This window comes from Mustela erminea, chromosome 3 (genome assembly GCF_009829155.1).
Source record: "Mustela erminea isolate mMusErm1 chromosome 3, mMusErm1.Pri, whole genome shotgun sequence".
Taxonomy (NCBI): Eukaryota; Metazoa; Chordata; class Mammalia; order Carnivora; family Mustelidae; genus Mustela; species Mustela erminea.
Window position 1 is genome coordinate 61,067,462 of NC_045616.1, and position 23,678 is coordinate 61,091,139.

The window sequence follows — 23,678 nt, forward strand, 5'->3', positions numbered from 1 at the left end:
AAATAAGTAAATAAAATCGTTGAGAAAAAAAAAAGAACTAACTGTAGAGTTCATTTTATTGGCTAGAAGAGTCTGCATAAGAACATTATTGGTGAAATTATCCTCATCTTGCAAGACAAAATGCATTTTGCAAAACATTATTATATATACATGTATGGGCACCTGGGTGGCTCAGTCGTTAAGCATCTGTCTGCCTTTGGCTTAGGTCATGATCCCAGCGTCCTGGGATCAAGCCCCCGTCGGGCTCCCTGCTCTGCCAGAAGCCTGTTCTCCCTCTCCCACTCGCCCTGCTTGTGTTCCCTCTCTCACTGGTCTCTGTCAAAATAAATAAATAATTAATTTTAAAATACATACATGTATGTTATACACACACACACATATAATACCTAAATATTGAGGCATTAACCAGTGATCATATTTAAAATACTATAAAAAAGGAAAATTAATGGGGCGCCTGGGTGGCTCAGTGGGTTAAGCCGCTGCCTTCGGCTCAGGTCATGATCTCGGGGTCCTGGGATCGAGTCCCGCATCGGGCTCTCTGCTCAGCAGGAACCCGCTTCCTCCTCTCTCTCTCTCTCTCTGCCTGCCTCTCGGCCTACTTGTGATCTTTGTCTGTCAAATAAATAAATAAAATCTTTAAAAAAAAAAAAAAAAGGAAAATTAAGTAAATTGTGTTGTAGTAAAATATATAAACTATATAGTAAATTCTATAGTACATAATATATACTACATTATAGTATATACAGTAAATTATGTAGTACTATAGTAGTTATATAATAATAGTAAAACATATAATACATAGAAATATATATAGTAATGTGTAGTAATGTATATATAGTAATATATGAATATAGGAAAGTGGTAAAATAAGTGTTACAGTCCTACAACTCCTTTGGACACTAGTTTGAGAAGCAGAACTAGGACTACTGTTATTTTTATCTAGGTACATTTTCAGAAAACTGATTTTGGTTTTTTTCATGAACAATTAATTTTATAAGTACACCTGGTATTACCTAATGTCTGTGCAATTTCATAAAAGTCTTCAAAGTCAGGGCAGTCTACAATTCTTAAGCTGCAAATTAGGCATAAATCTTCAGGGAACTCTTGTAAAAGAAGAAATAATCACAGCAATATAACCCATTTTCTAATCTCCCAAATCTGACTATTGGGTTTGGTTGTTTTTTTCTTTTTTCTTTTTTTTTTTTTAAGATTTTATTCATTTGGCAGAGACACAGCAAGAGAGGCAACGCAAGCATGGGAGTGGGAGAAGCAGGCTTTCTGTGGAGCAGGGAGCCCATTGAGGGGCTCAAACCTGGACCCAGGGATCACGACTGTCACCCAAAGGCAGACGCTTAACTACTGAGCCACTCAGGTGCCCCGACTATTGATTTTTTTTTTTAAGATTTTATTTATTTATTTGACAGATCACGAGCAGGCAGGAGGGCTGGGGGGAAGCTCCCTGCTGAGCAGAGAGCCTGACTGGGGGGAGGGGGGCTTGATCCCAGGATCCTGAGATCATGACCTGGGTCAGAGGCAGAGACTTCACCCACTCAGCCACCCAGGCACCCCTACTGAGTTTTTATAGAAAGAAAGTTTAATTTTCTCCCTCTTCAATTAACTGAGAATTTTAAAAAAGAAATCAGTTTTATTTAGAATAGCTATTGTAAAGAGGGAAAAGAACATAGAGACAGCTCAGATTTCTTGTATGTCTGGCATTGGTCAAGCCCTGAAATTCTAGAGGCTCAACATACATTTTCTCCTATACAATATATCTTTGGGAAATATTATTATCATCAGTTCACAAATGAGAAAATGAGAACTCAAGAGTGGAAGTGAATCTAAAAGTTATTTTAAGAATTATGTGAAACAGGGGCGCCTGGGTGGCTCAGTGGGTTGAAGCCTCTGCCTTCGGCTCGGGTCATGATTCTGGGGTCCTGGGATCGAGCCCTGCATCGGGGTCTCTGCTCAACAGAGAGCCTGCCTCTCTGCCTACTTGTAATCTCTGTCTGTCAAATAAAATAAAATCTTTAAAAAAAAAAAAGAATTATGTGAAACAGAGACCTCATGTCTGGAGTTTCATATTATTTGTCCTTGCATTTTACAAGAGGCTTTATTATATTGCCCAAGGATAGAATTCCACATTGGGTTCTGTTTGTTTGTTTGTTTGTTAAGAGAAGTGGCATAACCTTGTTGGTTCATTATGTATGCCATTGTAACCCAATGTCCAACTAACAGATGACTGGGGAGAAATACTGAGAGGGATGTGGATAACTACGTCCATTGTCTCTAGGTCTGAGAACCAAAGCTCTCCTCCATCCCTACCACATCACCTCCCTTCACTGAAAGAGTCCTCGGGGCAGCTGCAACAGTTCGTTTCCCTCCACTTTCACCCTTGCCAGTTTTCTGCCTGTCTCTTGGTATGGTCTTAGGCCATGGGGCTGAGGATATTTTTTCCTCCCACAAATCCCAGTACAATCCTGCTCAAATCTCATATTCTTTAGACATCTTAGGCAAGGCACTGGGTTCAGCTAGGGAGGGCCTTACATAGGGAGGTTTTCATGATTTTAGTTTTTTTAAATAATGCTTTGATGAATCACAACTTTATCTTTTGATCCTCTCTTTACATTTTCACAGCCCCTCTCTCATGGAACCTGACACATTGCCTTAGGAGCTTGATTACAAGACAATAGAAAGCCACCACACGGTGGTGAGAGCAAACACAAAAAGGGAGAGCAAACTCTCCCTTTATCTTTAAGCACTTCAATATCCCTGGACCAACCCTGGCCATCAAGACATTCTTACCTTGAACCAGCCTCATGAATCAAGAGATGGTTTCAAAGGTCAAACCATAGATTTGTTCATATTCTTGGTTCTAAAAACTGCTGAATCCAAGGACCAGGCATTAGCTCCAACTTGTCTCATTGACTCCTTCCAAAAGCCCATAATTCATTCAAATAACAAGAGATATGCAATTTAGTCTCCATTGTATTAAATAGATACCTCCTATTGAGCAATAGTTAAAGACACTGGAGAGCCTTACCTTTCAACTATCAACTTCAAACTTCTCCCCTTTTTTTGGCTTCTGCAGTTGACCTATAGTCTCTCCTGGCAGCTCCTAGTCAAGGAATTAGTTGATCCATCCTCTATAGAAACAGAGAACTCTGTTTCTATATTTATCATCTATAGAAATCACTACTTTATATTGGTAATGCAAAAATCAGATTTTGCCAAAATCAGGAGCTTGATTTTGGTGAAAGGGACAAGGAACTTGGGTATAAATAGCTTATTTGAGTGGTGTTCCCTGGAACCTAGAGTGAGGGAGTGGGAAGAACAAAACAGCTAGAGAGGAAAATCCAATAAATTAGTTATTTTTTTTTAAAGATTTTATTTATTTAACAGAGATCACAAGTAGGCAGAGAGACAGGCAGAGAGAGAGGAGGAAACAGGCTCCCTGCTGAGCAAAGAGCCCGATGTGGGGCTTGATCCCAGGACCCTGGGATCATGACCTGAGCTGAAGGCAGAGGCTTTAACCCACTGAGCCACCCAGGTGCCCCAAATTAGTTATTTTTTAAAAGATTTTTATTTGAGGGACGCCTGGGTGGCTCAGTTGGTTAAGCAGCTGCCTTCGGCTCGGGTCATGATCCCAGCGTCCTGGGATCGAGTCCCACATCGGGCTACTTGCTCAGCGGGGAGCCTGCTTCTCCCTCTGCCTCTGCCTGCCATTCTGTCTGCCTGTGCTCGCTCTCTCCCTCTCTCTCTCTGATAAATAAATAAAATCTTAAAAAAAAAAAAAAGATTTTTATTTGAGAGAGAGAGAGAGAGCACAAGCAGGGGGAGGGGCAGATAGAGAGGGAGAGAATCTTTAGCAGACTCCGAGCTGAGTGTGGAACCAAGTGTGGGGCCAATCCCACAATCCCAAGCTCGTGACCTGAGCCAAAACCAAGAGTTGGACACTTAACCAACTGGGCCACCCAGGAATCCCTCCAATAAATGAATTATTAAGCAATTTACAACTATAAGTAATTGGGGCTCATTCCCAGTGGGGATCCTCTGAAGAACCATGTAGAATGTTTCTTATAATTGTTCTCCGAAGGACAGAGGCATTTATCCACCAACTCCTAGTCCTTATTGGTAGGGAACTTCCCAGGCACCTTAAACACACACACACACACATACACATACACACACACACACACACACACACAGAGGCAATCCCTGAGGCAGTAAAGCTCAGAAACTCAGTAAACACTAGTAGTGAGAAACCATCAACATACATGGTTACTGTCTACCAGAGCTCAAGTCAGAGGTTGCCAAAGGAATGCAACCATGGGCTTCAATGATGTCTATCACCCCTTTGGCAAACTTCTGTCTCCCTCCAGATGATACATACCACTGGGGCACACACCATACTTTTATTATTTTCACATACTTGAAACCCAGCATAACATCTGCTATAATGCTGAAGCTGAATGATTTCATGGATGGGTATAGTTAAAGCCAAAGAAATTCCTTTCACATCAAACTTGCACTCACCTAACAGTTTTCTAACCTCTTGTTATTACTTCCATTATTTGTTTTTAAGATTTTATTTATTTATTTGGCAGAGAGAGATAGCAAGAGAGGGAACACAAGCATGGGGAACTAGAGAGGGAGATGCAGGCTCCCAGCTGAGCAGGGAACCTGACCTGGAGCTCGATCTCAGGATGCTGAGTTCATGACCTGAGCCAAAAGCAGATCCTTAATGCCTGAGCTACCCAGGCACCCTATGACTTGCATTGTTAGTAGTAGTTTGTACAGTGTATTCTAGATTTTTGTCCTTTAATGCTGTATTTTATCATAGCACATAAAACCTGTAGCAAATGTTTCTAAAAAGATTTTTTTTAGGAATGATGAAACTTCTATATAAAAACAAAATTGGAGAACAATTTGCCTTCCCTTTGCCTGCTTTGTCACCCACTTTTCACCATAAAGGGCACAAGAAGATCAGTGACGGAAACATAAGAATAGAGAACATCTTCGTTGTCAGGCAAGATTCTGAAGAAATTAATCACATTTTCACAAGAGTATTAGACCAGTTTCTTGATTAAATTGTACTTTGGTACACAAATGAATTTGAAACATAAAGTCAATGGAGATTTGGTGATGTGAATTTTTTAAAATTAATGTTAACACAAAAATAATCAAGTCCAATAATTTCTAAATCAATGGAGTGAGGGTCCCAGAGCATTAGCTCAAGTTAAGAAGTTAAGAACTCAGACAGGTCTAAACATGTCAGGGTAGCCGGCAAACAGACTCACCAGAGCACAGCCATAATAGGGCTGAGAAACATCATGGGAGGGACGGTAGGAGATGCTGACAGTCGGCTCGAGGCCTGAGGCCCTGAAGCCACTGGGGAACAAAAACTCTTCCTTTATCCTCTCACAGACAGTGAGTTCAATCCCAGAAGAGAGAACTAGAGAGCCCAGGCTTATTCCATGGACAGGGGCTAAAGCCTGAGAGAGAAGATAATTCTGGATACAGCACAAGATGCATCACTCATTTGTCTTTGGGTCTAGCCTTCAGGAACTCGTGCCCAATTCCTAAAGACCGGGAGGCTGTAATAGAGAGGAAACGAAATAAAGAGATACTATCATTAGAAGCACAGTGAGGAACTGAGAACAGATAACTCTGCCTCAAGTGAGGAAAGAAATATCTCACTTTAGAACCAATAACTGCCAGTATTGGTAGAGTGCAGAGAAGGGGTTAGGCTGAGCAGCAGAGGGGCAACATGGCGTACTTTCAGGTTCTGGGCGGAAGAACAGGGAGGTCATGATGGAAAATCAGAGAAAAGAAGTAACATCAAGTGAAGAGAGCAGAGACATCAAGGCCACCACCAACTAAGGGGCAGAGTTGAGAATAAAACCATACTTCATGCCTTCTGCTCAGCGGAATCATAAAGGACTAATCTTCCAACCCTGTGACCGCACATCTCAGGCCAAACCACACAGACTGAGACAAATTTCACCGATCCTTACTAGGCAACGCTGATTTCTCTTCCTTCCTCAGGTGCAGAGTTTCTGGAAATTCAACTCCATTAAACATACACATGAGATATAGTATTAAATATGTTATAATATTTGTCAAGGTTAAGAAAATTATAAATTTAAAAAATGACTCGATTATTATATTTCATTCATACATAAATGCATGTGTTTGCTCATACAACCAACTGACATCTGTTAGAAGAAAGGTTCTGGAATACCCTATCAGCTTGTATAAATTTGAAAAAAAGATTTTGGAATAACATGAAAAAAGATAATGTGAATGGGAAGAGGCAGGCTATCTAGGGTGTAAAGCATAGAAGTACAGGGGCTGGGTCAGTCAGTATAGCATGTTACTCTTGGTCTCAGGGTTATAAGTTTGAGCCCCATGTTGGACATAGAGATAGACATAAAATCTTTAAGGAAAAAAGAAATACAATTTTATTTTTAAGCCTAAAATCCAAAGATAGAGAAGACAATGGACAGTTTTTCTTTTTTCTACTTATTTTCCATTTATTTAATGACCATCCATTTCACAAACTAAAAATAAGTTTAGGAGAAAGAATATGGCTTAGTTTTGACTTAAATGATGTTTATAAAAAACCCCAAATTTTTACAGGACTTGTAACTGAAATAATTGGCTTTACAAACTAAAATAAACTGTCCTGAAACAAATGAATCTGTGCTTTAGCTTATTAATCACCTTTGTTCTCTCTCATTGTGTAGAACAGATAAGTGAAACATTGGAGAACTGTGTGCCCAACAGTTACCTTGCAGAAAGGAGACCCTCTATAAAAGTGTATTGATGGTATCATAATCCCCTTACTATTGTCTCCAAATTTATTCACCTCACTCAAGTGAAAAACAAATAACATAACATCCAGAGGTTTAAATCCAACCCCAGCCAGAAGATCCCATAGATATTATCCTTTCTCTTCCCAGTATAATTTGTCCCTGAATGTCTTAGGACTAGACATTGACACTGACATTAACTATATTTTAAATTGGTAACTAAGTTATATTTGATCAAGAGGTGCAAAAATGCTTCTGGCTGGTGATCTCTGCCATAACTAATAGCAGTGTCTTTGTTTAACGTGCATGCTGGCCATACCAAAAGACCAACCACAGGATTTAGGGTGAGGGTTTTGAGTCACATTGTATCAATTGATCTGGAGATTGAGTTCAACTTTGTAGGCACTCATTAAATCAACAAATTATCCCTAATGAATGAAATTCCAATAAAACTCTGGACACCAAAGCTCAGGTGATTTTCTCTGGTTGATAATAAGATTATTATTATCAAACATCACTTCTCACAGATAAATGGGCCCTTAATTCATGAGAGAGGACGAGGAAAGGTTTGCTTTTGGAACTTTCCCAAACCGTCTTCTGTGTGTCTCTTCCTTTGGCTGATTTTAATCTCTGTCATTCCCCCCTAATAAACCATAATCCTGAGTATAACTTTCAGTGAGTTCTATGAATCCTTCTAGTAAATTACCAAACCTGAGGATGGTTCTGGGAATCTAACTTACAGGGGTTGCAGAAGTGATAGTGGTCTTGGGTACTCTGCCCTCAAACTAACTCAGAGTATATAGAGAATATGTAAATGAACACAAAATGAGCACCTATAGTATAATTTAGTCTTCAGGCCATAGTTTGCCAACCCCTGCTCTAGCTCATTAAAATACCTGTCCAGTGTAAGTACACATCTAATTTGTTGTGTTGTACATAAAATTCATAATTGTGTCCAAACAACCTGGTATATTCTACCAATCAAAACAGAATCTATAATTGTCAAAATCTGTAGATGTTTTACTTAGATTTTGGTGTTTACATATAATTTATTATTGTCTCCATGTCTGAGTGGTCTATTTCAGGCAAATTTCAATCTAAAACTGTGTACTACTTCCTAATAATTGTGGTGGTTTCTTAAGTTCTGTCTGTTTTTTATATCTGAGTTTTTAATTCAAATATAATTAATATAGTATTATATTTCAGATGTACAATATAATGATTCAACAATTCTATATGTTTCTCAGTGCTCATCATCATAAGTGCACTCTTGATCCCCTTCACTTGTTTTACCCATCCCCCACCCACCTCCCACTCACAACTACCAGTTTGTTCTCTGTATATAATGGTCTGGTTTTTGTCTCTTTTTTCAATTTTTTTTCTTAAATTCCACATATGAGTGAAATTCTATGGTATTTGTCTTTCTTTGACTAATTTCACTGCAGTTATTTTATATATACATAGAATCAGTTCACTTCAGTGAACTGCAACATTTTGTGACAGAATCGATGCTGAAAACAAATACATATGTGTGTGCTTCCCTCTTGGCTGCTCATCTTCAATTAGATGTTTTCAATGTTTGTGCCTTTAAAGAACTGCAATTCTTTGTAAATCAACTGAAGTTTCCTACAGTGCTATTGTAGTAAGCAAATAATCCCCTCAGCATGCATTTAGGACTATAGAGCACCATAATAAGAATCCTAACACATTAAAAAAAAAAAAAAAAATCCACAGAAAACAGTGTGATTAATAATTCAACATTAACAATCTTGAATGCTCTAGAATTTTCCCAGGAAGGAGGAGGAATTTATACCTTTGGCCCGTAAACAAAGAAATGCCAATCAACATCTGTTTTTAACATATAAATACTTGCTCCCTGTCTTGATGGTCAACGTGTTCCTCCAGTCTTATGAAAGAAATTATAGGCAAAATGTCATATGGGGAAGCAGGCTGAATTCATTTTTAATCTGTTTTCCTTTTAGTATAAACTCAGTTTTCTGTTCTTATCATATTCTTCTCAATATTAGACATTTTAAGAAGATAGTCTTTTATTTTATAATTAATTATTAACCATGGGTAATTTATTTCTTCGACTGAATTTTCTATGCTTTTTATACAGTACCACAAGCTACCACGATTTGATTACCAAGTTGTCTTAGTAGGTACCAATGACTCTTTCTGCGTAATTGATATGCTATAATGAAAACATCTACTGATCAGATTGTCCCATCTATAAAATATCAGAGTATGTCTGGTCACCTAACCAATTTCCTCCCTTTGGAATATTGATGGGTGAGCTGTGTCATGCTGGCAATAGTGTCCACTTGCACTCAGCTATTGTCTGGCATGGGACAAATACTCTCTACTTTGCCAGGATGTCCATTCAATGTTCTTTTTTTTTTTTTTTAAAGATTTTATTTATTTATTTGACAGAGAGAGATCACAAGTAGGCAGAGAGGCAGGAAGAGAGAGAGAGGAGGAAGCAGGCTCCCTGTTGAGCAGAGAGCCCGATGTGGGACTCGATCCCAGGACCCTGAGATCATGACCTGAGCTGAAGGCAGCGGCTTAACCCACTGAGCCACCCAGGCGCCCTGTCCATTCAATGTTCTGACATCTACCACCAAGCTGATTCCACAGGAGAAAGCAGAGTGGGGGAAAACTTATATTCCTACACTACTTTGTTTCAGCTACGCACACGGGCTTATTCCTAAGACTCCACAGCATGGATAGCACTGGACTGTAGCAGTTAAAATTTTACCAAAAGCTCAACAATATTAAAGGGGAATCAGAAGATACAAAAGAAAAAATATAAAATGGGAATTTAGATTTTGGTCCAGAAGTCAATCAGCCATTACCTTGTACTGAGCCATTTCCCTCCTCACTCCTTGGTATATCACAAGTAGCCAAGGTCATCTTATCTTCCACAGTCATGTATCTTTACCATGTCCTCCTCTACCAGAGTCAGGTCCCACTGCTACCAACCAAGTGAGAGAATGAAGTTCTTCCTTCCCTTAATTCAAGGCCATCTTTATTTTTACTCCAGGAAATTGATGATGGGTCTACCACTTTCTGGAGGAGAAATTGTTATGCCCCCCGAAAAATGGGTCCGTGATTAAAGGAATGAGACTGATATAAAGCGAAGGTCAAGCAAAGCTTTATTTCATGCCAGGCATCAAGAATCAGACTGACCGGCCAGGGCCACACCTCTTAAAGAGAGGGCGACCCTTCTCTGTTTCACAGACTGGCTTTTAAGGGCAAAGGCCATGCAGTTGGGCCTGGCCATGCACAGGTGGCCAATGAGATTGTAACACAGAGAAAGCTGCACAGTGATGCTAGGTGACCAACTGAATTACAATTTACCTTATAGTAGACATTTGACCTAGCCTATCACACCTTGGTCAGAATTGGCACCCAAAAGGCTCCCAAAGGGTGGGGCCCATACTCCTTGGTAGCTAGGGAGATAGTATGCAACCCCCCACTGATCGGATGTCTCCTCTTGGCCTGACCCACACTTGTATCTGGGCTTTGTTACCTGGAGCTGGTTTCCCCGGACTTGTTTTTAAGTAAATCCCCTGGGGGAAGGGGAGCAGGGACAGTTTAAGGGTTAAACAACAAGGTTATTGTTTAACCTTAATGGAAGTCTCTGGCTAAACAGGTCCTTACCGAAATATTCCTACCCTCACCCTCTGAGATCCTTTGGCCCCCACAACCTATCTGCCTAATTCAGTTATAAATGGCATCCCATGGGAGACATTGGGTGGACTGCAACAATCCAGTGCAGTTTCACTTCACAGTCTTTCCGTGTGCACAGAGGAAGAAATTAGACCTATGGGATTCTCTAGTTTCATGATTTTCTGTGAGGAAATAACTGAATAAAAAGGTACTCAGCTCTCAAAACAATTATTTTTGAATTAGTAGACAGATTTCCCTCCTTAACCGCCTCATTCTAGAAAGACTCAACACAATTTAAATTGCTAAACAAAATTTACTATTTCAGTCAGACACATTTGCATTTGGTTCAGGATTTCCATAAGAACAATGGCCAGGGGGCGCCTGGGTGGCTCAGTGGGTTAAAGCCTCTGCCTTCTGCTTAGGTCATGATCTCGGGGTCGGGGTCGTGGGATCAAGCCCCCCATAGGGCTCTCTGCTCAGTGGAGAGCCTGCTTCCTCCTCTCTCTGCCTGCCTCTCTGCCTACTTGTGATCTCTGTCAAATAAGTAAATAAAATCTTAAAAAAAAAAAGAAAAGAAAAGAACAATAGCCAGGTACTGGTTTACAACAAAATCGTTATAAAAGCTCACCACAGTAGCCACACCCAGAACAAACAGCAAAGAGGTTCCAGGTTCAAGGACAAACTCCACTGACCAAGAAAGCAGAAACTGCTCACACCAGAGTTTGGTTTTCTAGTTTCAACAATTTCCCTGAGGCACCACTTACTCTAGTGTGTGGTTATAGTCCAATTTTGCCCTGGCTGGTTGAATTCTCTGGTGCTTTAAGTTGCCAGAAGTTCAGTTATTCTTATAGCATCCAATGTCCAAAAGCCCCAGTGACATTGAGAAACATGTTCGTTTGTTTGTTTCCAAACAATGCTTCTTTATTGACAGTATTTAATTGATTCTGCTATGGAATTGTTCCTAAACACACCCCCACCTAGACATGACTGAGAATACAAGCACACTGACACTGTATGGGCTATTCAAACATATGGGTGTGGATGAAATAGAAATGCTGGGGCGCCTGGGTGGCTCAGTGGGTTAAGCCGCTGCCTTCGGCTCAGGTCATGATCTCGGGGTCCTGGGATCGAGTCCCGCATCCGGCTCTCTGCTCAGCAGGGAGCCTGCTTCCTCCTCTCTCTCTCTCTCTCTCTCTGCCTCTCTGCCTACTTGTGATCTCTCTCTGTCAAAGAAATAAAATAAAATCTTTTAAAAAAATTTAAAAAAAAAGAAATAGAAATGCTACCAAGTAGAAACTATTAAATATCAATCATTATTACATGAGGAGAACAATTATTGTAATAAGTTTTATTGGTCCTTATAAAGAATCATCTCAAAAAACAAAAACACAAGTACAATTTTTAAAAAGTACATTCTGGAGTTTATAGATTGACTTTTTTTTTCTTTCTAATTCACTAATGTCTGTAATTTTCATTAATTCTATTTTTAAAATTTATTTTGCATTTTTGTTCTTAGATTCTTAAGATAAATGTTTTGTTTATTTGGAAAATTTTTAACAATAAAATCACTTACATCTACAGATTTGCCTCTAAATATAGGAACCACTCCCATGTGTTTTCAGTGTAGTATTCTCATTATCATTAATGTTCAAATGATCTTTAACTTCCATTTTTATTTTATTTTTTGAATCCAATAGTTACTTAGAAGAGTGTTCTTTCATTTTAAAGTGGTTAATTTTTACTATATTTTGTGATCTGAGGATGTAGCCAATATAAATTACATAAATTAAATTGCAATATTCTCTTTTTGGCCTAATATATAATCCTGTTTTTTATTTTTATTTTTATTTTTTTTATTTTTTTTTTTAAAGATTTTATTTATTTGCCAGAGAGAGAGACAGAGAGTACACACAAGCAGGCAGAGAGGCAGGCAGAGGCAGCGAGAGAAGCAGGCTCCCTGCTGAGCAGAGAGCGCGATGCGGGACTGGATCCCAGGACCCTGAGATCATGACCTGAGCTGAAGGCAGCGGCTTAACCCACTGAGCCACCCAGGCGCCCCTAATCCTGTTTTTTAGTAAGTATTTCAGGACAATTAGAAAAAAGTAAGTGTTTACTGCCTCCATGTTACATATGTATCAATATTTTTAATAAATAAATTTTATTAGTCATGCACAATGGGTTCAAAAGCAGATTTGAGCTGGCAGAAGAAAGGATCAGTGAGTTTAAAAGAATGAATCATTCAATTAAGATTATCCGGCCTGACGAATAGAAAGAAAAAAGATAAAATAATAGAAAAGATGAAAAGATTAAAAAAAAGATAAAAAAGATTTAAAAAATGGAAAAAAAAGGATTAAGGCACCTGGGTGGCTCAGTCAGTTAAGTGTCTGCTTTCAGCTCAGATCATGATCCCAGGGTCCTGGGATCCAGTCCCAGTCAGGCTCACCACTCAGCAGGGAGTCTGCTTCTTCCTCTCCCTTTGCTCCTCAGCCCCATGTTCTCTTTCTATCTAATTAAAAAAAAAAAAGAAAAAAGAAAAAAAAAGAGAGAAATGTCTGCATTCATTTTTTTTAAGTTTATCTATTTATTTGTTTATTTAAGTAACCTCTACACCCAGTGTGGGGCTCAAACTCTCATTACCCTGAAATCAAGAGTCTAATGCTCTTCTGAGTGAGCCAGGCAGGTGGCCTCCCAAAAAGAACAGATTCTAAGAGACCGTCAAAACATCATGAAGCAAACGAACACATGCATTGTGAAAGTTCCAGAAGGAATGGGGAAAAAAACAAAAAACAAAAGAAACAGAAAAAGAAATATTACTCTAAAACTAATCAAATTTGATGAAAATCACTAATGTACTACACATAAAGATATGCAACAAAAGATAAACTAAAGGAAATCAAAACCTAGATACATCATAGACAAACTGTCTAAACACAAAGACAAAGAGAGAATCCTGAAAGCAGCAAGAAAAAAATGACTATTAAGTACAAGGGGTACTCTGTAAAATTTACAACTGACTGCTCATAGACACTGTGGAGGCCAGAAGACAGTGAGATGGCATAGTGAAAATGTTGAAAGACTCAATCAAAAATTTTATAACCTACAAAACTGTTATTAAAAAATGAGGAGAATTTCAGACAGTCCAAAAACAAAACAAAAAACAAAACAAGGGGCGCCTGGGTGGCTCAGCGGGTTAAGCCGCTGCCTTCGGCTCAGGTCATGAACTCGGAGTCCTGGGATCGAGCCCCCCATCGGGCTCTCTGCTCAGCAGGAAGCCTGCTTCCTCCTCTCTCTCTGCCTGCCTCTCTGCCTGCTTGTGATCTCTCTCTCAATAAATCTCTCTCAAATAAATAAAAAATAAAAAAAATCTTAAAAAAAAAAAAACAAAAAAACAATCCAGCAAATTTTTAATAGCAGGCTTGCCCTACAAGAAATACTGAAGGGGGGAGTGCCAGGGTGGCACAGCTGGTTAAGCATCTGACTCTTTTTTTTTTTTTTTTAAGATTTTTATTCATTTAGGGGCGCCTGGGTGGCTTAGTGGGTTAAGCTGCTGCCTTCGGCTCAGGTCACGATCTCAGGGTCCTGGAATCGAGTCCTGCATCAGGCTCTCTGCTCAGCAGGGAGTCTGCTTCCTCCTCTCTCTCTCTCTGCCTGCCTCTCTGCCTACTTGTGATCTCTCTCTGTCAAATAAATAAGTGAAATCTTAAAAAAAAAAAAAGATTTTTATTCATTTATTTGACAGAGATCATAAGTAGGCAGAGAGACAGGCAGAGTGGGAAGGGGAAGCAGGCTCCTGGCTGAGCAGAGAGCCCAATGCGGGGCTTGATCCCAGTACCCTGGGATCATGACCTGAGCCCAGGAACCCGGGATCATTGACCTGAGTCGAAGGCAGAGGCTTTAACACACTGAGCCACCCAGGCACCACAATCATCTGACTCTTAATTTGACTCAAGTCATGATCTCAGGGTCATGAGATCAAGTCCTGCATTGGGCTCTGCTCTCCACATGGAATTTGCTTCAGATCCTCTCTCCCTGTCTCTCTCCACTTGTGCTCTTTCTCTTTCTCTCTCTGGTACTAAAGGTACTCTCATACTAAGGTACTAAAGAGACTCCAAGCTGAAATGAAAGGACACTAGATAGTAACTTAAATTCACCTGAAAAAGTAAAGAGCACTAGTAAAAAGAAATATAGGTAACTATAAAAGTCCACAAAAATGTTTTTGTTTATAATGCTTTTCTTCTCCTACTTGAATTAAAAGGTAATTGCATAAAGCAATAATTATAAGATTGTGTTCATAGGGTGTTTAAATCTTTTTTCTTTTTTTAATTTTTAATGTTTTATTAACATATAATGTAATATTGGCCCCAGGGGTACGTGTTCATAGGTTTTTAATGCATAAGCATGTAATTCATCTGACAATAATAGCACAAAGGGAGGGGGAACAGAATGGAACTACACTGAGGCAAAGTTTTTTTTCATTCCTGAAATTAAGTTGTTATTGATCCAAATTTGATTGTTCTGAGCTAAGATACTAGTTATCACTTACTACAATTAGTGTCTTAGTGGGCGGGCACTAAGAAACTAACTCAAAAAGGATATAGTAAAAGAAACAAGGCATGAAGTAATGCTCATCAATAGTCATTGGGGAAATGTCTATCAAAACCACAGTGAGATATGACTTCAGACCACTAGGATGACTGTAAGGAAAAAGATGGGCAATAACAAGTATTAACAAAGATGTGGAGAAGTTGAAATCCTCATACATTGCTGGTGGGAAAGTAAAATGGTACAGCCACTTTAGAAACCATTTTGTCAGTTCCTGAAAGGACTAAACATGGAGTTACCATATAGCCCAGCAATTTCATTTATAGGTATATAACCACAATTGTTGAAAACATATAGTCACACAAAAATTGCATCAGTATTCATAGCAGCATAGTATGTAGCGTTCAAAAACCAGGAAATGTTGACTGTGGTTTGTGAAATCATCCTCCATTACAAGCCCTAGGTATTGCCTTATATATGAAGCTTTTGAACAATGCTGGGCAGAACTTAAGGGGTTAGTGAATGAAGGATGAAGAAAACAGAAAGTAAGAGGTAGAATGAAAGAAGGTACAGAAGGTGAATGATACATTAGGGAAGATAAATGAAGAAATAGAGGAGGGAAAAAAAGATGCTCAGATATTTCTTCATCATGATGTCTGTGTCCTATACTCTTTTCTCCCACATGAAAAGGGATATTTAAACATTTAAATCATAGAAACATAATCAAAAGAATGAAGCTAACGTGCTCAATAGCTCTACGGCTGTTCTTACTCCACCACTGGTATTAACATATGAAATACATTCTGAGACTTTTTGTTTAAATAGGTATGAAGATTCCTTGTACAGACCCTCTCCAAGAAAGAACTTGATGCCAGACCAGTGGGGAATGTAGCCAGCAGACGACTTCTAACTGTGAGCTTTTTCCAGAGAGCTGCTTTGCCTGAAGCCTTTGTCTTCGTAGGGTATTCTGGATCTGGTGATTGAGCAAGGGAAAGCTATCGTCTTGGCATTTGGGATACCATTCTTCCAGTGTTTCCTGCCATGTTGGACGGATTTTTTGGACCTATACAGAAGTTCTCCTTTTCTCCCTGCCCAATTCTGTTTCCTTCCCTACTTTTCATAAGTATTGATCCTAATGAAACATCTTGCTCCTAAAGCTCTACCTCATCTTTTGCTCCTAGAGAACTTAATGTGTAAGATAATCATTTTCTTTTACCTTCATGCATGAGGGAGAAGGAAGAAAGCTAATAATTCTCTTCTGGTCAACAAAGAAAATTCACAAGTACTTCTGCCTTCTGTAAAACAGGATGTCAACGTAAGTATTTAAGTTAGGCAACACATTATTAAGACAACCAGTTTATAACCTTTTAAGAATTAAAATTACTTTCACAGGCCATAGCAACAATTTTTTGAGTCCAGATATCTAAGAGGAGTTGGCAAGTAATAGGGTCAGCAAACTACTGCCCAGTCCAACTTCCTGTTTTTGTAATAAAGTTTCATTGGAACATAGCTATGCCCATTCATTTGGCTGCTTTCATGCTTCAACAGCAGAATTAAGTAGTTGTAACAAAGGCCACAGGCCTGCAAGTCTCAAATATTTACTTTCTGGCCACTTAGGAACAGGAGATTCTTTTGATGGAATTACCTTCCGCAAGAACAGTTTCCTGATGCAAAGTACTGTTTGATTTTATCTTCAGCTGCATTGAGAGGGAGTAGCCACACATGCCCCCAGTTTTTAAAGGCCAAGCCCTAGCATTCCACTAATTTTGGGACTGAGGAATAAAAGGCAATTTCAAGAAACCCAAAATGATATTGAAAGAACAGGGCAAGACAGTACTATTAACAAATGAAATAAGGAGTGTATAATATTTTAAATAAACATGATCACAAGTTATAAATATGAACATGGTTTTTAGAAGTCTCAGGTCCAAGTCTGACAAGATCAGGTTTGGGAATGGAATGATAAAAAAGGAAATCCACATATAATGATTTGTTCTATCATAAATTTTATCAAAAGTCTAAATGAAATGCAAGCAGTGTAAACAAAAATCCATTAGAGTGAGCAAGACCTTCTGGTGACTTCTTTCTGGTCCTCTTTGGGATGTGGCAAGGCAGAGGCACAAGGTGAGGAATTATTTGTGTCCCTGACAAAGTAACCCTAAGGAGAATTATGGTCTCCCTGCCCACAGAGCCATAGCTGTGCCTGTTAACAGTTTATACTACACCCAGTCTCCATGACTGGACTTGCCCAGTTCTGAAATTCTTGCTACTCCACACTCATTCAATCCCCCCATTCTGCTCTTTTGGTATAGAACCTATGAATGTTCTATGTATTGCCCATTTAGGGTCTTTACCACAGCCAGGTATCATAGGAAGAGACAATCAGGGCTTGCAGCATGTTCTGAAATCTCTGTTTGTCTCACTTAACTGCTATTCTTTTGAAGTCCCCCAGGCTTCCTTCTTGCTCTAGGACCTGAGTCGTCTGTTCTCTCTCAATTGATCTTTGCAGATACAGGAAAAAAAAAAATACATCATTTATTTATTTATTTTCTTCAACTGATAGTTATTGCAGACAAATGATAGTTTGATACTCGGTACAAGACCATTGAAATACTTTCAAATCATACCTAGAGCTGTCCCTACCAACTCCTGTGCCTTCCAGTAACCGCTAAGATTTCAGTCTCGCCAAAGCAGATGTCTTCAGTGTGTGTGTTTTCCAAGATACAGGTTAAAAAATATTGATTTGACCTGTGACCTGTGTCACTTCAGTCCCATGTCATGTTTTCCTGGCATTATTCTCTTTCATTCTTTGAGACAGCATTTATCCACCATTTATAATGATCTCGCTTTTTAACGTGATACCGTCCTTTTCCAAAGCCTATTTATACACTACTAAATCAAGCTGTGATAAGACACTACTTTTTCATTCCAGTCCGATTCTACATAATAATTTCCCATTTGAAACAACAATTATTTTATCAAGAAGAAACAGCTGCAAACACAGCAATTGCCCTGAACTACCATTAACTGAATGTTCCCTGCTGTCAAGCCAGATGTTTAACTCTGAATACCGAGCTTTCTGTTTAAATGGGTAGGAAGCCTGGAGATGAGTAGATGCTGGCTGAGATGAGGATATGGTCCCTGTGCCAGGCTCCCTAACACTGGAAAAGATGCCATTCCCCTCAGTCCTCGCCTTTTGACCCTATTCTCCTTGGAACTCCTTGCCCTGACTTCCTCAATAAGTTCTCAGAAGCCAGTTGTATCCTCTGAGTTCTACTGCTCACATCTGTCATTCCAGAGAATTCTAGTGTAGTCAAAATTATTAATGCGTTAGGGTTCATGGCCTCTTTCTCTCTTCCCAGAAGCTAAGTAAGATTCAGGAGTTGTTCATTCTCTAGGCATTTACTCACTTGTTTTTCCTCTTGGGCCTTATTAGAGAGATGGGGAAAGGGAGAAGAAAGTCTAGAGCCTTTGACATGAGTTACATGGATGTTTTGATTGGGAATTGATAGTGGGGGTTGAGAATTTTCAGGAGCAACTGAGTCCAAGTTTGAGAATGACAGAGGCCTTAGGTGCATCTGCTGAAATTTATGAAAATTATGATTATAAAATAGGAGGTGACTATTTTGAACTGAGAGAAAGATGAAGAGTTGGGTAGGAGTGTGAAGTTGTTAATGCTCTCATCTTTTTTTTTTTTTAAGATTTTATTTATTTATTTGACAGACAGAGACATAAGCAGGCAGAGAGAAAGGAGGAAACAGGCTCCCTGCTGAGCAGAGAGCCCGATGTGGGGCACGATCCCAAGACCCTGGGATCATGACCCCAGCCAAAGAGAGGCTTTAATCCACTGAGCCACCCAGGTGTCCCAATGCTCTCATCTTTTAGAGCAGGGAGTCATTGATGACATATACAATCAAAATACTTGTTTGTTTGTTTGTTTGTTTAAGCACATTGAGCATAGCCTTTTAACATTTTAGAGTATTTAAAACCCTCCAGGAAATAATATATCTGGTGCTAGAGAAATGTTTGGAGTTCAACAATTCCTTTAGTTTCTCTTCAAATTTTCCTTTCTTAAACTGAAGTAAGTAGGCGTGTTTGGCTGGGTCGGTCAGTCAGTAGGGCACGCAACTCTTGTTCTGGGGGTTGTGAGGTTGAGCCCCATGTGAGATCTAAAGCTTACTTAAAAATAATTAAACAAATTAAAGTAAGTTTAAGTTAAATGTATTTAATATAGTGTGATTCCTTTTTTATAAAAATATTTCTTTGTGTGTATAATTAGGAAGATATGTATTATAACCTAAAGCTAGTAAAGGTCATCTCTGGGTGTTAAATTTGAGGTGGATTTTTGAACTTTTATCTTTGCGCAATTCTGTCCTTGGAATTCTTATGGTAACTATGAGAATAGACCAGTTTTTCTTTTTTAAATATGGGGGGAAACATGCCAACGTGGTAATAGTGATTAGTTCCATATGCTGGGAATATGGGTGAGTTCTCTTTTTTTGTGCTTATTTAAATCTGTTCAGGTTGCTATCACAAAATACCAAAAGCTGAATGGCTTATAAACAACAAAAACAAAGAATAAACAACAAAATTCTTGCAATTCTAGAGGCTGGAAGTCCAAGTTCAAGGCATCAGCCTGGTCATCTTCTGGTGAGGCCTTTTTCCAGGTTCATAGTGACTTTTGGCTGTGTGCTCACATGCGGGAAGGAATGAGGGGAGTTCTTTGGTGCCTCTTTAATAAGAATACTAATTCTACTCATGAAGTCTATACCATCACAACCTAAGCACCTCCCAAGGTCCCACGTGTAACACCACCACCCAAGGCCCCACTTCTAAGACCACCACCCTGGACGTCTGAAATTCAACTTATGAATTGGGGGGGGGGGGGAGATACAAGGATCCTTCTCTGTATGGCCATTTTATGAAAATGCTAATAGCAAAGCATTAGGTTTTCACACAGAACTCTCCAACTAAAGATGGTTTTTATAGACATGCATTAGAAAAGTACCACTGATTTTAAGATAAGTCATTATTTATCTAAGGACTGGTGTGTACAGTTTTAAAGAAATAGCAGCAATAATTGCTGTGTCTAAGAAAGAAACTTTGAGAAGGGCAAACTTAGTCCAGGAGAAAGAGAACTAGAATGTGAGGGTATTTCAGATGTCTCATGAAAATTATCCCAGCAATCAAATAAATGACTAATAATAAATAGCTAAGACATTCAGATATCTAACTGATAATGTGTACAGGTAACCTTATCATGCATTCTATAAAAAAGAGATAATGATTTCTTTTCAGACTAAATAACATCAGGAGGTTAAGAGCTACATGGGAAAATTCAGGTTCTCAAGAGAACTTAATAGCCATTAACCAGCAGTTAGCTGTCACTTGGAGATTTTATCATACATGCCATTCAGAATCCACTGTCCCCCATGAATTAATGCTCTACTTTTCAATACATTCTTTTCAAAGCTTAATGCTAATGTGTGTAAAATGAACAGAATAAAAATAAAAATTTAAAATCCATTTATATTTTCCTCTACCTCTTCTTACTTTCCTTCATCCATATTTAAACATATTTTTCTCTTATTTTTCCTTGCAGATGCATTTATTACTGACTCTTTTTTCTTTTTTCTTTTGGCTACCACCAAAATTTCCTGGATGATCATTCATACCAATACACTTGATGGAAAACTGACTCTCAGACTTCTGGCTTCTTGCTTCCCCATCATGACAGACAAGGCACAGACCCTGCCATGGTTTACATCTTTCTAACATCTCTCCTCTCCTCCACCTGTGGATCCAGCATGGCTGCCCTCCCTTGGGAAGCCACCACAGTACTCTCAAGCTGGCTCTCTTCTTTTCAGTCTCTGCACTTTCACTTCGGTTCACTCTTCTCTCCACTAAAAGATAACTTTTTGTAAAAATGAATTTGGCCATTTACAGCCCTGCTTAAAGTCTTTCAAAAGCTCCCCATTACGGGCCAGGATAAAGTCTAAACAACTGGCATTCTAGGCCCTCTGGCCCCTGATACCCCTTTACTTCTCTGAGCCTCATTTTTCTTAAAGTCACCCTATCATTCCCTATCCTAAGTAATTCCAGTTCCTCTAAACCACGGTGGCACTGTGCCATTAATAGATCTATGCTTTGCTCACCCTTTTTCCTCTGCTGAACACTGGTTCATCTTCTAAGATTAGATTCAAAGGGATATGTGAAAGATGCTCAATCCCACCAAAAGTCAGGGAAGTGGAAATTAAAATAATAAGTGTTCCCCTTATCGGACAATCAAAATATTAAAATATTTGAAATATGTTACTTCTGGTTTCCATTTCTACATGTATGGAGCTTGGAAGTTGCTACTCCATCCTAACAAGGGAAAAGTTGAACCTACTGAAAAATCCACAATTCCTCTTGGGTTCATAAGAGAAGACACAAGGAAAACCATTGCCCCCAAGATGGGAATGACAGACTGGAGAATACAATGTCCTGACTTACTGGAGCAGGACTCACAGCAGAAACTGATAGGGGAACCAGTGCCAAGGGAAAACCTGAACAGTAATTGATAAATTGCTGGGAACTCAATGAGGACAAATCTGCGAGTTGAAAACTCCAAAAGGTCTTATTCATAGTGGAGCCCCTAAGCTTTTGTGAGTTTGCCTCTGAGACTTTAACCATGTTCCCACAGTGAATGTTGGAGAAAAATTACCTCATGCTTCTAGCAAAAGAGGGCAGTGGGAAGGGACTAGTTTGAAATGTCAGACCATTCTGTTCTTGACAACGTCTGCCCTCAGGAGAATCTAGATAACCATAGCCTGATCCTTATCCTGCTGTGGTATTATCAGAACCTGACTGACCTGGAGGAAGGGGAAGAGCCAACTCCAGCAACCCCCACTCCCAGCCATCTTGCCCCATTTAACAGGGGAAGAAAAAATTCTGAGAAACCCTTGTGAATTTCACATTCCAGAGACATGTGCTCAATGAAAGACTGAGACCTAATCCTAGGACTATAGAATGCTTCCTCTCCCCAGCACTTCACCACTACATCAGGCATATTTACAGCAGTTCCTTTCAACGGGCATATCATGTCCAACTATTAAAAAAATTCCAAGGTATACCAAAAGGCAAAAAAAAAAAAAAAAAACCAGTTTGAAGAGATAGAACAAACATCAGAACCAGATATGGCAAGGATGTTGGAATTATCAAACCAGGAATTTAGAAGAGCTATGATTAATATGCTAAGGGCTCTAATGGATAAAAAATAGACAGCATGCAAGAACAGATTGGCACTGTAAGCAGAGATGGAAATCCTAAGAAAGAACCAAACAGACAAGCTAGAGTCCAAAACCACTGTTCAAAAATGAAGACTACTTTTGATGAGTTTGTGAGTAGACTGCACACAACTGAGGAAAGAACCTCTGAGGTTGAGGATATATCAGTAGAATGTTCCAAAACTAAAAAGCAAGCAGAACAAAGATGAAAAAAACAAAGCAGGATATCCAAGGACTATGGACAACTACAAAAGATGTAATATATGCAAAATTGGAATAATAAAAGGAGAAAAAGAATAATAAAAAAAGAAGAAGAAGAACGGAAGAAATATTAGAAATGATAATGGCTGAGAATTTCCCCCAAATTAATGTTAGGCACCAAACCACAGATCTGAGAACCTCAGAGAATACCAAGCCGGATAGATGCTCTAAAAAAAAAACTACACAGAGTCCTCTCATATTCAAACTTCAGAAAATCAAAGATAAAGAAAAAAAAATCCTAAAAGTAGCTGGTGGAAGAGGGAAAAAATGTATTACTATAATGGGGCAAAATAAAAATTACATTCAAAGTCTCCTCAGAAATGATGCAAGCGGGCGCCTGGGTGGCTCAGTGGGTTAAGCCGCTGCCTTCGGCTCAGGTCATGATCTCAGGGTCCTGGGATAGAGGCCTGCATTGGGCTCTCTGCTCAGCAGGGAGCCTGCTTCCCCTTCTCTCTCTGCCTGCCTCTCTGCCTGCTTGTGATCTCTCTCTGTCAAATAAATAAATAAAATCTTTAAAAAAAAAAAAAAAGAAATGATGCAAGCAAGATTAGAGTATAGTGAAATATTTAAAATATTGAGAGAAAGAGGCACCTGGATGGCTCAGGGGTTGAGCATCCAACTCTCCATTTTGGCTCAGGTCATGATCTCAGATCTGTGAGCTCAAGCCCCATGTTAGGCTCTGCACTAATCAGGGAGTCTGCTTCTGTCTGTCTCCCTCTCAATTTGCCTTTTCCCCGGCTCAATTGCTTTCTCTCTCACACATAAATAAGTAAATCTTGAAAAAAATAAAGTATTGAGAGAGAGGAAAGAAAGCCAATCTAGAATTCTGTACCCTACAAAATTATCCAACAAAAGTGAAGGAAGAAAAAAAATATTTTCTCAGACAAATAAAATATTGAGAGAATTTATTGCCAGTAGATCCACCTTGTAAGAAATGTTAAAAGAAGTTCTTTTTTTTTTTAAGATTTTATTTATTTATTTGACAGACAGAGATCACAAGTAGGCAGAGAGGCAGGCAGAGAGAGAGGAGGAAGCAGGCTCCCTGTTGAGCAGAAAGCCCCATGCGGGGCTCGATGTGGGACTCGATCCCAGGACCCTGAGATCATGACCTGAGCCAAAGGCA

General features: G+C 39.2%; 1 protein-coding gene across 1 annotated transcript in view; it reads left to right on the forward strand.

Moving 5' to 3' along the window:
- AP3B1 (adaptor related protein complex 3 subunit beta 1) overlaps positions 1–23,678 on the forward strand; it is a 348,922-nt gene that overhangs the window by 4,150 nt on the left and 321,094 nt on the right. Inside the window, exon 4 of the mRNA XM_032334867.1 lies at positions 15,852–15,938. The gene's annotated coding sequence lies outside the window, so the exon portion shown is untranslated. The remainder of the gene's footprint in view (positions 1–15,851; positions 15,939–23,678) is intronic.